Consider the following 11,047-nt stretch of genomic DNA (forward strand, 5'->3'; position numbering starts at 1 on the left):
GTAGCATCTGACTGATGTGATTTTTTATTCATGTCAGAGATTGTCAGATAACTCATTCAGCAACTATGAACTAAAACTCTTTCCCTGGGTCCTGAATAGGCTAATTTTTTTATATACCAGAATCAGAACAAGGCTAGTTAAATCCTACCTTTCAGCCGGGTACAAATTGGATAGTTGAACTAAGTAGGGATAACTGACTATAAAGAGGAGACTGTGCTCCCTGAGTGCCCAATACATTCTATCCCCAGGGACCATCCCTCTTAGGGAAGAGAATGTTTTTATTGATGCAAACACCTTAATTGGCCACTTGGAGATAGAAGATGAACATTAACATGAAGGCATGAGTTGTTAGGAAATAAGTAAACAAAAAGCTAAATCATTCTTCATAATAAATAAATGGAAATTTAATGGGGGACAGGTAGTAAGCAATCGAAAGGAAAAGAATGGGGAGGAAAATAACATGGCCTTAAGCCGGCGCCGTGGCTCAATAGGCTAATCCTCCACCTTGCGGCGCTGGCACACCGGGTTCTAGTCCCGGTCGGGGCACCGGATTCTGTCCCGGTTGCCCCTCTTCCAGGCCAGCTCTCTGCTATGGCCAGGGAGTGCAGTGGAGGATGGCCCAGGTGCTTGGGCCCTGCACCCCATGGGAGACCAGGAAAAGCACCTGGATCCTGGCTCCTGCCATCGGATCAGCGCGGTGCGCCGGCTGCAGCGGCGGCCATTGGAGGGTGAACCAACGGCAAAAGGAAGACCTTTCTCTCTCTGTCTCTCTCTCTCACTGTCCACTCTGCCTATCAAAAATTAAAAAAAAAAAAATAACATGTCCTTGTCTAAAAATGATCAGTCAGTGAACTCAGGGGGCTTCCATAGCCTTGGCAGCTCATGACAAGAGCCTAGGGTGATTACTGATGCCATAAACAAGAGTGTCAATTTGTGAAGTCAACAACAGGAGTCACTGTGCACTTACTCCTCATGTAGGATCTTTGTCCTTAGTGTGCTGTACATTGAGATTTAATGCTATAACTAGTACTCAAACAGTATTTTTCACTTTATGTTTCTATGTGGGAGCAAACTGTTGAAATCTTTACTTAATGTATGCTAAACTGATCTTCTGTATATAAAGAGAATGGAAAATGAATCTTGATGTGAATGGAAGGGGAGAGGGAGTGGATAAGGGGAGGGTTGCGGGTTGGAGGGACGTTATGGGGGGGAAGCCATTGTAATCCATATTCTGTACTTTGGAAATTTATATTCATTAAATAAAAATTAAAAAAAGAAAATTAAAAAAATAATAAGAAAATTACTCAGAAGCATGGAAGGAAGCTGAAGGCCAATGTGGTGAAAATGATACAGAGACGTTAAATATGGATGTGTAACACTTAATTTTAAATGTTTATAGTTCTGGATGTAAGTTCCCATGCCAATACTATACTCAGTAGTAATGATTTTTTTTGTGGATGAAAGTTGTTTATTTTAGTGAAAATTAAAGAGTGTATTCATATGTGAGTCAATGACAAGATTTTCCAAAAAAAAACTTTTCAAACCTTGATTTGTGTTTAAATCTTGTGTAATAGATGGAGCATGAAGCAAGAAAAACAGAAAAAGAATGAGAGGGTGCTGAGAAACCCTACGTGTTTTATATATATGGCAGAACAAAGAGCTCTCTGGGATGGAAGTTAACCCAAATACAGGAGTCAAGCTAATCCAAATAATAGCCCTATTGTCAGGGACATGAGTGTGATACATACATATATATATGTATGTCTTCAAAAAGCTCATGGAAAGTGTATACTATAAAAAACTATGCATGGCTTTCAAAAATTTTTAGACCAAAATTCATCTTTCAATGCCTATTTTCCTGGATGTGTGTGTGTGTGTGTGTGTGTATTTCTCCAAGGCTACCAAGCTGGGCATTAGATTTGAACCAGTTCAGGTGTGTATAAATCCAAAGAAAGATTCTTGCATTATAATACTGAATGATGATGATGATGTCTGTCTCTTGAATTTTCACTAGCAGGTAAGAGCTAGAACTATTAAAAATTTATTATAAATGATAATATGATACCATTTTAAACCTCACCTGGTGTGACTTCCAATATTTCATTAACATTACAAATCCTGTCCCCTCTTTATTTTAGCACAAGATCTTGCTTTAAAATAATAACAGAAGCAGGTATTTAGCTTAATGGTTAGGAAGCTTGTGGCCTTTGTTGATTTCTGGGTTCAGTTCCTGTTTTTGGCTCCCAACTCCAGCTTCCCACTAATGCAGATGCTGGGAGGCAGCAGTGATGGCTCAAGTTATTGTATTCTTTTTTTTTTTTTTTATGAGTCAAGCCCTCTTTTGTTTTATTTATTTATTTATTTGACACATAGAGTTAGACAATGAGAGAGACAAAGTTCTTCCTACCAAAAGGTAGGAAGAACCAAAAGTTCTTCACCCCCCAAATGGCCGCTACAGCCAGAACTACGCCGATCCAAAGCCAGGAGCCAGGCACTTCCTCCTGGTCTCCCATGAGGGTGCAGGGCCCAAGCACTTGGGCCATCCTCCACTGCCTTCCCGGGCCACAGCAGAGAGCTGGCCTGGAAGAGGAGCAACAGGGATTAGAACCCGGTGCCCATATGGGATGCTGGCGCCACAGGTGGAGGCTTAACCAAGTGAATCATGGCGCCGACCCCAAGTAATTGTATTCTTGACACTCAAGTCTAAGACCTGGATTCCTTTCTTAGCTCCTGGCTCTGGCCAGGCCCAGTTTCAGCCATTGCTGGCATTTAGGTAGTAACCCAGCAGACGGAAGTACTGTGTGTGTGTGTGTGTGTGTGTGTGTGTATGTATTTCTTCCTCTCAAAAGAAAATAATAAACAATATCAACCACTTTGCTTAAAAATTACAATGATAACAAAATGTGAATAAATAAATTAGCAGTCACCATTGCATAGTGACTGCTTTAATAGAGCACTGGCCCTCAACACCTCCCTAACCTAAGCATCCCTGGACATCTTCTTCCATGTACTTGTAAATTTACTTTCCTCTGTCCTTGGAACAGTTCTTCCCTCCTACCTGAAGGTTTTCCTTTTTCCAGCTGACCATATGGTGGCTGTTCAGCTAGCCTGCTGTTGTCCATCCTCCACACATAGCCATTTAAGCATTGCTCTTGCAAAGGGACAGTGTGGAGGTCTTTTGTACTTCTCTTCTCATCTAGCAACAGTTTTGACTATACTGTATATTGCATTATGTTATCAGAGAAATGTTTATATATTTTTATGTGTGTATATATATATATATGTATACACACCATACCCTGCCTCCTGCCCATTTTCTCACCCTTCTTTCTCTCTCTCCTATTCCTACTCCTAATTTTTACAAAGATCTATTTTCAGTTTACTTTATACTCAGAAGGTTAGCCCTACAGTATTTTTAGGTATGGAGACCTGAGACTAACAATAAGTATAATTATCATAGTCTACAATCTCTCTTATTCAGCAAATGTTGAGTAGGCACGCCTGCTGTGATAAAACAGATCATTTATTAAGTTCCTACCATGTGACAGGCATTCTGCACTTGCTACTTAAAATCCTCAGAAGAACTCTGCAAATAAAACATCATTACTCTTGTTTTACATATTTGGAAACTGAGGCTCTGATAACATAGCAAATTTATCTAATATAGCACTATTGGCAAGCAGCTGAGGTCAGATTGAGCTGTTATCTGAATGACTCCGGATAGAATACTCTTTCCACTCTGCCTGGTAGCCTTTCTTTATGCCAGAAACTGTGTGAAATGAGTCATGGAGATGAACACTCCTTTGAACTGCACAGAACCTAGCAAGGAAAGTAAAGCAGAGAAACATCCCTTGTGGTTGAATGTGCTAAGTGCTAAGGAAATACCAGATTGACTTTGTAAGCCTGAGGAAGAGCATACAAATAAGTCTTAGTGTGGAGACAAGTTTGAGGGGCTTGGGATAAAGGCAAACATTGCAGATGAGGGCAAAGTAGAGACAGGAAATGAGGATTTGCTCACTTTTTTCCTTTGTTGATTTATTTGCTTTATACACAGTACTTCAACAGGTCAGCTGGGAAAAAAAAAAAAACTAGCACATGCCTGTGTCAGCATTGCCTCTCCAAAGGGAAGACCCAAACAAACTCACAGAACTGGTGAGTTGGAAATAGTACATGATATAAATTTCTTTTCCAACACTTACATTTTAGTTTGTATATGTAATCTTGTCTCTAGTTATTTGCCAAATGCAATCTGCAGCAAGAGGATGAACTAATAAAGGTCTCAAATAACATAATACCCAGACATACTCAAGGGGACATTTTCAAGTGAGGGCTATTTTCCTTTGGCCAGTCCCAGACATAAAGGTTGAGAGAGGCGGCATGATCAGAGCCAAGGCTGAAGGCAGTAGAGCAAAAGCAGATCCTTCCATGAACATATCCTTCTGTGATTCTAATGCACTATCAGCCCTTTTTAAACTAGAACCATCCCATTGGTGGGTTACAAACAAGCATGTGGACTAAAACTATTAAACATGTCCTCTGTATGACCAGAACAGATGTGAGTTGCCCCTACCTGAGGATTTCACTTGAGAGATTTTATTCTGACTTAAGAGAAAGCCCAGGATGATGAAGCCTGCCATCTTTGGACATGTTCCCCCTTGACAATACTTCTGATATTGAGTTGCTGAAGTTTTGCTGTGTGACTCTAATAACTCACTGACTTTTTCAATATTTTTCTGTATAATAGGGAATAATAATTCCTGCCCTACTGTCATATCCATATCTATATTTAACTATATATAGTGAGTTAAAAATTGAATACCAGCACTATTCTAGCAATGTTACTTACATAATCTCAGCAAGTCTCCAAAAGACTTCCATGATGGTATGATTTCTACTGTCCTTGGTTTACAGAAAAAAGCATTAAAGCTTAGAGTATTTAGGTAATTTGATTCAAATCACTCTGGTTGTAAGTGTTGAGTCAGGGCCACTTTATCTACATTCATAATTCATGTTCACATTCTAAATTATCAGGATTACATTTGTAACAATATAAGTCTCTCACTTCATTGCATTCTATTCATCTTTGTATCTCCTGAAGCATCTTGCAGAATATTGGCACCTAGTAGGAACTCAACAAGTTATATCTTATAATTCATAAATATGAATGAAAGAATAGATAAGCAAGTAAGTTATTACTCTTTTCATTATCTGTTTATTAATAATGTCATAGGAAAAACTAGATTATCAACTATGGTAAATTATATATCAAGATACTGAGACCTAGAGAATATTGATTAAATATATCACATTATTTTCCCCCAAATAAAGAGAAACAGCACAATGAAAGTCTCTGCAGAAATACAATAGAAGCATTATACTACAAGACATCACTGGATTTAAAACAGAGCAGTCTCAGTGTATCTTAATGTTTTAAAACTTGGTCAGCCTAGATTAATTAAAACAATGATCTCTGTACCCAAATGACAACATGACAATTTTATAATGAGTACTAAAACTTTTGCCATGATATTAAATTTGGGTATTTCTTCAAAACCAGGTTTCCAGTATCTTTTAAAGGAAGTTATTATTCAAAGCCTAGGGTAGTTAATAGAAGTACAAACATACACACATGCATGTGCACATAAACACACACATATAAGTTAGTGATATGTGCCTCTGTGTGTGTGTATATGCACACACACATAGATAGATAGATAGATATTTAAATCATGAAGCTATTGCCTAGATCCAATCTGTGGAGTTCAAAACAGGGTAGGTATATAGGTGGGTAAGAGGACAGAATAGCATATCTTCTATATTTAAAGTAGTAGCAAAAATTGTACTTTGAGCAGAATGCCACCTACATCCCTGAGGATTTCTGAGTCCACCTGTGCACTGTACATGTCTAGATCTGTAAACACATCTGAAAAAGGGAGCAGTCAGTATTTAAACTTAGAGAGGATGTTTTGAGTGATAGTTAAAATGAAGGCTATGTGGCATATGCAAAATTCATTTGAGAAGCTGTGAAGGGCACCTCCAAACAGGCAGATGCCTTCCTTCTATTAAAGACTGAGACTGAGATGGCCTATAAGCATTAAGATACTAGGGAAGTCCCAGAGCAGTCTTTCTAGGAAGCTGCTTTTCATACAGGCAGCTCTGTGTAGTGTGCTGCAGTATCAGAGCAAGCAACAGAGCAGATTTATTTATTTACCAACAGCTACATTTTCTCCTCATCTTTGATTAGTAGTCAAAGTTGCTACTACTTGTAAAATAAATAAATCATAATAAAATTAAGAATTTCAAGTTGTTCAACAAGTACAATTTTGATTCCTGAAATTTAATCAATTTGTTGTCCATTTGGAAATAATTTTGCTACTTGTTTTATCTTTGCTTTTTGGATGTATGAATAAAATTTACCCAGCACAGAAGGGAAGTACTGACTGCTGCTTACTACGTGAATGCTGGTGTTAAGCCCCTTCCACATGAGCAATTATACTTGTGCTCCATAACCCTGCTTCTGAGAGTTAGCCAGTCAAGATCAGGATTAGCCCTAGCTCAAGGAGGCAGCCAGTCAGCAACATCTACTCTTCGGTGACCAGGGATCTAGACCAACAGCCAAACACCCACAAAGAAAGCACTTCAGAAAACTGAGCATTTCTGAGTTGTACCCTTTTCCAGATATGTTTGATCTGAATTTTTTTTCTTTTTATGAAGGTTTATTTATTTATTTGAAAGAGTTAGAAAGAGACAGAGTGAGAGTGAGTGAGAGAGAGAGAGAGAGAGAGAGAGATCATACCCCATAACCTACCTCCTACAGGTTTGGCTCTGCTTTGAGTAGCAAGCTGCACGTGCAGCTTCTGGTTTCAGGTATTGTATTGGGAGTCTCTTCTTTCATTTGATGAGAACAATTAACGTTTTTAATAAAGGGATTGAAAGAAACAAAAGAGCAGTTGTCTACTATTCACAGACTTTGGTCCTACCCAAGACCTGCCTGAACATTAACCTAACTCTAGAGCAGAGTGCACATCTTAGTTTACTATTTTCTAGTCCAAAACCAAGATCCAAGATGCACTTACTGCTGGTGGTTTGTGAGACTGCTTTTCTGGTACACAGATAAACTTTTTTTTTTTTTTTTTTTTTTGCTGTTTATGTATTCTTTAGCATATATTTGGGAAAATGGAAAACTGGCATGTCAATTCAGTGATTTCAAAAATATTTTTGCCTCAGAGTTAAAGTTACTGTGTTCTGAATGTTTGTCAAAGCTGATGTTACCATGGTGTAAGTGTTTGTGTCTCTGAGAATTCATTTTTGAATAGGGATCACCAAGGTGATTTTATTAGAAAGTGAGGCCATGGGGGTGTTATTAGGTCACGAGAGCTCTGCTCTCCTTAGTATTAGTGTCCTCACCAAAAAGGCCTCAGAGAGCCAACTAGCGTCTTCCACCTTGTGAGGCTCCGTGTAAAGTTGTTGTCGGTAAACTGGAGAGAATGAGCATTTACCATTCACTGCCTGGGGTTCCCAGCCTCCAGAACTGGAAGAAATAAATTTCTTTTGTTTATAAGCTACTGAATAGCGTTTTGTTATAGCAGTAAAACACGTAAAATGTACTCAGTAAAAGGATGGGTGTCGTGGCACAGCAGCCTAAGCCACCGCTTGGGGCACCCCCATACCATAACTGAGTGCTTTGTTAAAGTCCAGCGTCATGCTTCCAAACCAGCCTGCTGGGAATGTGCCCGGGAGGCAGTGGCTATGTTCCTGCCAGCCACCTGGGAGACCTGGATGAAGTTCCTGGCTCCTGCTTTCAGCCTGTCCTAGCCTCAGCTGTTGGGCATCTGGAGAGTAAACCAGTAGTTGGAAGACATCTCTCTTTCTTGCTCTTGTTCTTTTTGTCACTTTGCCTTTCAAATAAACACATAAATCTTAAATAAATAAAAAGTAAGATTGTGCTCAGTGAATATTTGTTGACTGGCTAAAATTCCAGATAAGCCATAGGATAATCAAAGGCAACCACACATGCATATTAAAATAGCACACAGAGAGTAGTAGACTAATGCCACAAAGATAAGCATGAATGTCTCCTTCAGTGTGATGTCATTTGAGAAGTCTTTCTTAAGGATCCATGCCTAGGATGACATCATATAGAAAATTCTTAGCATCTATCTTCCTACTCATTTAAAATTTAACACATATTTCATTGTAAATTAATAGGGAATTTCAGTTCACAAAACAATTTTACATACATTAATATTTTTTATTTTTATTTTTATTTTTTTTTTTTTATTTTTGACAGGCAGAGTGGACAGTGAGAGAGAGAGACAGAGAGAAAGGTCTTCCTTTTGCCGTTGGTTCACCCTCCAATGGCCGCCGCGGCCGGCGCGCTGCGGCCGGCGCACCGCGCTGATCCAATGGCAGGAGCCAGGAGCCAGGTGCTTTTCCTGGTCTCCCATGGGGTGCAGGGCCCAAGCACCTGGGCCATCCTCCACTGCACTCCCTGGCCACAGCAGAGGGCTGGCCTGGAAGAGGGGCAACCGGGACAGAATCCGGCGCCCCGACCGGGACTAGAACCCGGTGTGCCAGCGCCGCTAGGCGGAGGATTAGCCTAGTGAGCCGCGGCGCCGGCTTTACATACATTAATAATTAGGTTGTTTTAACCATTTGATGAGACAGACAGGGCATGACTTTGATACGAGGAAGCGAGGGCTCATGGAGGGTAAATGACTTCCTCAGCTTGAACAAATATTTATTTAGCACTTTCCCTGGGCAAGCCTTAATTGGCTATCAGTTCTGCAGGAAGCTCATTGGGCTCTGACCTTTCATTTTGTAGTGGTTGCTAATGTGATGGCTATGTCTAAATTTTTTATTTACTTTGACTAGTATGGCTAGGATAAAAATTATCCTGAATGGGACAGGCACCGTGGCACAGTAGGTTAATCCTCTGCCTGCAGCACCAGCATCCTATATGGTTGCCAGTTCTAGTCCTGGCTGCTCCTCTTCCAGTCCAGCTCTCTGCTGTGGCCCAGGAGGGCAGTGGAGGATGGCCCAAGTGCTTGGGCTCCTGCACCCGTATGGGAGACCAGGAGGAAGCACCTGGCTCCTGGCTTCGGACTGGCACAGCGCCGGCCATTGCGGCCATTTGGGGAGTGAACCAATGGATGGAAGACCTTTCTCTCTGTCTCTCCCTCTCACTGTCTGTAACTCTACCTTTCAAATAAATAAATATTTTTAAAAATTATCCTGAATATATGTAAAGTTAAGGATGAAAAATTAATTCTGTAAAACTACTACAAATGAAGGGAAAAAGCTCTGTTTTTGACAAAATTTTGTATAAAAAACTTTGTTTATGTAATAATGCTAATGTTTCTATTCTTTATTTTCGCATATTGCTTTAGGAGTTGTTGAACTTTGTTCTCAAATACCAGGAATGTAATTGGTATCTTAGACTATTTTCTGAGGCTATAACAAAATGGTGTAGGCTGATGAAGTTCTAGTTTGTCATGTGGTTCTCCAGGTTGGGAAGTTCAGGAACATCATACTGGCTTCTGGCAAGGGCCTCTGAGCTGCATCCTTATGTGATAGGAGGACAAGCCAGCTTGTGCGAGACAGAAGTCAAAAAGGGATGAACTCACATTTATAACAAACACAGTGTTTGTGATAACTAACTCATTCACTCAGTAACAACAGTAATCCATCCAGGAGCACAGAGCTCTCATGACTTAAACACCTCCCATTATTTCCCACCTCCCAACACTGTTGCAATGGCAATTAAATTTGAAAATGCGTTTCAGAAGGCACATTCAATTATTTATTTCTTTAATTTATTTATATAGCAAATTATATTGACAGGTACCTGGAACAAGCACTTTTAGCCATTTTGTGTATTATTTGAAATCAAGGGCATACCATTTGATTATATATATTTAGAATTTTATGTTCATATATATTTGTTAGAGATATTTGTAGATTTATTGTTTTAAACTATTTCAAGTGAGTTTTTATCTTATTTTTAAAGATTTATGTATTTGAGAGAGTAGAGAGAGAGAGAGAGATCGATCTTCCATCTGCTAGTTCACTCTGCAAATGTCTACAATAGCCACAGCTGGGCCAGACTGAAACCCAGAGACCGGAACTACATCCAGGTATCACGTGGGTGGCAGGGGTCAAAATACTTGGGCCATCTTCTGCTGCTTTCCTAGGTGCATTTGTAGGGAGCTGGGTCAGAGGCAGAACAGCTGGGACTCTAACCAGAGTTCATATGTGATACGTGTCACAGGAAGTGGCTTAACTTACTGCCACATGCTGGCCCTGGGGTTTGTCTTAAAATGATATCATAAAATGAACTGAGCAACCTACCATCTTTTTCTAGGAGATGTAGAGGTACATGCTCTTTAGGACAAAGGTTTTATTTTATTTAATGTTGCATCCTAGAACCTAAGATAGTAACTGACATATACTTAGCACGGGATAAAAATTTGTTTAAGAAAGAAAGAGAAGGGGAAGGAAGGAAGAAAAAAAAAAAGAACAGGAAAGAGAATGCGAAAGTGTGATTTCTTAAAAGTTTGTTGAGAGGCCGGCGCCACCACTCACTAGGCTAATGCTCCGCCTGTGGCGCCAGCACACCGGGTTCTAGTCCCGGTTGGGGCGCCGGATTCTGTCCTGGTTGCCCCTCTTCCAGTCCAGCTCTCTGCTGTGGCCAGGGAGTGCCGTGGAGGATGGCCCAAGTGCTTAGGCCCTGCACCCACATGGGAGACCAGGGGAAGCACCTGTCTCCTGGCTTTGGATCAGCGCGGTGCGCCGGCCACAGCGTGCCAGCCATTGGAGGGTGAACCAACGGCAAAGGAAGACCTTTCTCTCTGTATCTCTCTCTCACTGTCCCTCTCTCTCACTGTCCACTCTGCCTGTCAAAAAAAAAAAAAAAAAAAAAAAAAGTTTGTTGAGAATCAGCTTTTCAGTAAATATATTTGGTAGTGTATATAAACACTTTTTCAACATCTTCTATATTAGCTTGTCTAATCAAATTTCCAATACTTCTTTATTTACCTTGAATTAT

Source organism: Oryctolagus cuniculus, chromosome 1, assembly GCF_964237555.1.
Source record: "Oryctolagus cuniculus chromosome 1, mOryCun1.1, whole genome shotgun sequence".
NCBI lineage: Eukaryota > Metazoa > Chordata > Mammalia > Lagomorpha > Leporidae > Oryctolagus > Oryctolagus cuniculus.